Below are 5,380 nucleotides of genomic sequence, written 5' to 3'. Positions count from 1 at the left end.
CTCATGGGGGACCTCTGAGCTACAAGTGCCTGGTGAGAGAGGAATTGTGGGTGAAGCCACTGTGTGGAGTAATTGTCAATAGATGATCAAACACAAGATGAGGCTGGATGAGACTTAAAGCAGGACAGCCTAAACTTTGGGGAATCCGGGCTGTGGCGCTTATGCAGGTCACCTTGTGGGGCCACTGTCCGGGTGAGGTTTCTCCTGAAGGGAGCCAACAGTCACTTATCCTGGGCACAATGGATCTGGGCAAAGAAAAGGGGTACATGGGACTCGGTCTTAAACCAGGGATGTTAGGAGCAGACCTGGCGGCAGATAACCAAAAATTCTCAGATGGCAGTTGCTCACAATGGAAGTATGTTTCTCTTACATGATGTCCAGAGGTAGGCAGATGTGATATTGTGATTTACAATAAGAAATATATATTTGGTCTTACATAAGGCCTGCAGTTCCTAGCACAGAGCACCTAACAATGTCTTTTGTTATGTTAATGAGACGATTTTTGAACCCCACCTAGGATGGGGGAGCTGGTTGCCTGGGGAACCAACAGAGCTAGGATGGGGCTGAAACTTGCAGTCCCACCCGCTGACCTCTGGGGAGGAGAGAGGGGCTGGAGACTGAGTTCAATTACCAAGGGCTAAGGATTTAATCCATTGTACCAGTGTAATGGAGCCTCCCTAAAAAAAACAAAAAGATGGGTTTCAGAGAGCTTCCGGGTTGCTGGCCATGTGGAGGTTGCACACTCAGAGGACATGGGACCCCCAAGCCCCCTCCCCATACCTTGCCATGTGCCTCTCTTCCATCTGCTGCTGGTTCCTGAGTTGTATCCTTTGAAAATAAAAACTGGTAATCTAGCGTTCCTCAGAGTTCTGTGATTGCTTTAGCAATTTAACAAAACTCGAGGAGGGGGTCATATGAACCTTTGGTTTAATGGGTCAGGACAGGGACAGCCTGGGCTTGTGACTGGCACCTGAAGTGAGTGAGCAGTCATGTGGGACTAAGCCCTTACCCTGTGGGATCTGACACTATCTCCAGGTAGACAGCGTCACAACTGAGTTATGTAGGCCGCTCAGCTAATGTTGGAGAATTGCTTGGTGATGGGGGGAAACCACATGCCCCAAGTCGAAAAGGGGTGCAGAACCCTTAGTAGGTGAGGCCGATGCGGCACTCTGGCATCAGGGGCCCAGACTCCAGGGACGCCCTTCACATTGTATTCCATGTTCTGTTTATCACAGAACACAATGTAAAGTGCGCACCGTGTAAGGTATGTCAGACTTTTTGCTCCATTGTGTGTGGCTCTGGCTTCTGTTCCCATGGTCATCCCACCTCATGATCCAAGGTCACTGCTGGAGCTCCAGACATTACATCTGCATTCCAATTGTCAGGAAGAAGGAATGATGAAGGCCTCACTTCCTCCCTGGATAGACACTTCTTGGAAATGACACTTCTACTTATACCCCATTAGCCAGACTCACATGACCATATCCAACAGCAAGTAAGGTTATGCAGGATGGGTATGCACCTAGCTCACTCAGTCTCATAGAGGAGACTGGGAACATTAGCAGACCCCATGGTAGGGGGAACCCTTGCCTTCTGGGTGCAGGGATCACTGGCCCAGGCCCCAAGGTTAAGAGAGGTCATGGGTCATGGAAGGAAGCAGAGGGCAAGGCCAGGGGTAATGCAGGGAGCTGGCCTTAGAGACCCTTTGGTGGGGTCATGTGATAGAATGATTCCCAACCCTTCAGGGACTTATCGAAAGCCAGAGCTGGGATCCCTTCCCCCTCCTGGGAGGCGAGGAATCAGGCTCGAAACACAAAGGATGAGGAAAGGGGTTTTGTGGTCACAGACATGGTGGTGCTGATGTGCCTGAGGGGCCCACTTTTGAGGACACCTGACTCCACACTCTGGGGCTCCCAGAGACAGGATCCGCTCTTCTGGAAATCTGCCTGGAGCCTGGGGAGGTGTTCTCCACCAGCACCTCACACCCAGTGTGTCCCTGGTAGAACATCGTCCTCTTCCCCCTCTTCCTACTCCAAGCCTTGCTGTCCCCCACCTTCCGCCTTCCATCTTGCCCTGTGTTCAGTCCAAGCCAGCCCTGGAGGCCTGCTAGACTTCTCCATCCCACACTCCCCAACTCCAGTCACCAGGCGGCCCCTCCACCCTCTTCACTTCCTCTCCCTCTGCCTCCACTGGGCTCTTAGAACCTGGCCAGGACTCCTGCAGTCACATCAGAAGGACTGGCCCTTCCTTTGTCTGCCTTCTCTAACTCAGGGCCTCTGGTCCCTGGCCAGTTCCAGCCCTCCAGCTGTTCCTCACTGCTGCCTGGGTAAAGTTGTAGCCCCCAGGACACAGGCCCCTCATGCCTTCCAGGCTCCTCAGCCTGGCTCTCCCCAGCCCTTCCAATCCTCGTTTCTGTTTGGGGGAAGGGCCTCCTTCACACCCCTTGCTGCTTCTGGCCCTTTCTTCCAGGTTCTTGGCAGGACACATTCTTGCCAGTCTTTTTTTTTTTTTAATGTTTTATTTATTTTTGAGAGAAAGAGAGAGAGAAACAGTGTGAGCAGGGGAGGGTCAGAGAGGGAGGGAGACACAGAATCTGAGCTGTCAGCACAGAGCCCAACGCAGGACTCGAACCCACAAACCAAGAGATCATGACCTGAGCCGAAGGCAGACGCCCAACTGACTGAGCCACCCAGGCACAACTCTTGCCAGTCTTTAAAACCTCCTAGGACACGGTGAAGTTGTTAGACCTTTTTTCCCAATGCAAGTCACTGAGAGTAGAATCCATGAACACAAAGGAACACAAATGGAGTTGGTTAATGGATTTATTTTAGTTCGGCCTAATGGCCCCTCCCGAGTACCTGGAAGTCCTTGGAAGAGAGCCCTGCCGAGCTCAGGGTTTTTAAGGATTTTGGTGAGGCAAAATAAGTCATCATTTAGTTAACCAATTACAACTACACCATTTCATTATAGCCAATTACATTGTAATACACAGACGTTAGTTTTGGTGGGAACCTATTATTTTAAAGTTCTTAGTCTTTTAAAATGACCGATCATAATCAGACACCTAAGATACCGCGGGGAGTGACTAGGTGATGTTCACCTGTGGATTTTGCCTCGGCCAGGTCTTAGTAGAGGGGTGGGGTTGCTTAACAGAATTTTGAAAAATAAGTAGGTCACAATGTTCGTTACTGAGTTACATTCTTAGGGTCTTTCCAGAGCCAGGTTGCTCAACCTTTTGTTATTTACCAGAATGAGAATGGGCGAGTGAAACAATGGTTGGTATTTTAGGGTCCAGTTTAGGGTCTAACAAAGTGAGTTCCCATTGTATAGCTGAAGAGACTGAGGCTCAGAGAGGTTAAGAAATGTGTCCAACATCCCAGAGGCTGAGTCGGAATTGCAACCCAGGTCAGCTTCCCTCCAAAGTTGGTGCTGTCCCCTCCTCTTGTGTCCTAAATGACAGCCTCTCTCATGTCACTTACATTCCTGTTCTCTCCTGTTTGCAGTACCTCGTCCTGAGAGACATTTTCATACTCTTGCAGGTGGCTCAGTATAAAAAAAATCTTACCCAGTTTCCCCAAGGGAACCGGCTCCCCTATCCCAGTGAGTTTCTCTTTCCCTGGCCTCAGTGCCTTTACATGGGTCACCAGAACGCTCCTCCACTCACTGCCTGGCTGGCTCCTTCCCATCTGTTAGGTCTCAGCTTAAATGTTTTGGAAAACAGTGTAGCAGGTATTTTTTTTTTAAAGTTAAACGTACCATATGACCCAGCAAATCCACTCCTAAGAATCTACCCTGGGGAAATGAAAACATTCCACCATACAAACACTGGCCATGCAATTTTCAGAGCAGCTTTGTTCATGAAAGCCAAACATTGGAAGCAACCTAGCAGTCCATCACCTGTGAATGGATGAGCAAAATGTGGTCTACCTATACGGTTGAGTACTATTCAGCAATGAAAGGGCATGAACTACTACTAACCACGTTGCCATAACACTGACCTTCAAGTCATGCTTCGTTGAAAGAAGCCAGATGGAAGAGATCACATATCCTAGGATTCCATTTATATGAAATTTCTGTGAAAGGCAAATCTATGGGAACAGGAAGTAGATGAGTGGTCGCCAGGAACAGGAGTAACTGTCTGTGCATTAAAAAATTGGGGCGCCTGGGTGGCTCAGTCAGTTAAGTGTCCGACTTTGGCTCAGGTCATGATCTCATAGTTCATGGGTTCAAGCCCCACGTCAGGCTCTGTGCTGACAGCTCAGAGCCTGAAGCCTGCTTCCAATTCTGTGTCTCCCTCTCTTTGCCCCTCTCCTGCCTACTTTCTCTCTCTCAAAAATAATAAACATTAAAAAAATAATAAAGAATCTTACTGGATAAGAATGATCTAAAACTGGATTATAGTGATGGTTGCACAACCCAGTCAATTTACTAAATATTGACTTGTCCATTTGATGTGAGTGAATTTCAGGATATACATGACTCATTAAAGCTATAAAATAAAAAGATACTTTATATTTTTTAATTTTTTAATGTTTATTTTGAGAGAGAGACAGAGCACGTCAGGGGCAGGGAGAGAAGGAGACATAGAATCCAAAGGAGGCTCCAGGCATTGAGCTGTCAGCACAGGACCTGACATGAGGCTCCACCTCACAAAGTGTGAGATCATGACCTGAATCGACATTTGACGCTTAACTATCTGAGCCACCCAGGAGCTCCCAGGAAAGATATTTTCAAAAGTCACTTCCCAGAGCAGCCTTCATGGACACCTGTTCCCTGATAAATGCAGCCTTCCTTGCCTTGCCTCGTGGTCCATGCTCTTCCATCCTTGTGTCTGGTGGAAAGTACATATTCGTGAGGGATTGGGTTCATGCGGACCCCCCCTCTAGAACATGTTGTAGGCTAGCTTATAGACTGTAATGACTTAAAATACTTATGGAATGTGTAAGAACATAGATCTGAACCTAACAGACTCCATGACAGGCCTCAAGATCCCCCTCTAAACTAGAAGGCCTAAGGTTCAGTTTCTCTGAAACTATTAGGCTGTTACACGTTACCCGAGGCAGGAGAGACCACCTTGTGGTATCCAATCAGGAAAGGCCAGCTACCTCTCCTCACATTCCTAAAGGTGAGGCCTACAGATAGAAACTTTAGATAGGACCCTGTTACCTAATGTTAAAGTTAACCCAATAGTCACCAAATAAGACCCTGAACTCGCTCTGTAATTGGTTAATTTCAAAGATACCCTAACTATTGTAATTGGGTCCCGCCAAAAGTAACAAACGCTCTGAACAATGTGTATGGTTAAAGTTGCTGCCAATACTGTTGTACCATTATGATTGGGTCACTGTACCCCAGTCACAATTTCTTGTAACTCCCCCTT

Source organism: Suricata suricatta, chromosome 7 (genome assembly GCF_006229205.1).
Source record: "Suricata suricatta isolate VVHF042 chromosome 7, meerkat_22Aug2017_6uvM2_HiC, whole genome shotgun sequence".
Lineage (NCBI taxonomy): Eukaryota > Metazoa > Chordata > Mammalia > Carnivora > Herpestidae > Suricata > Suricata suricatta.
This window is presented reverse-complemented; position numbering follows the sequence as displayed.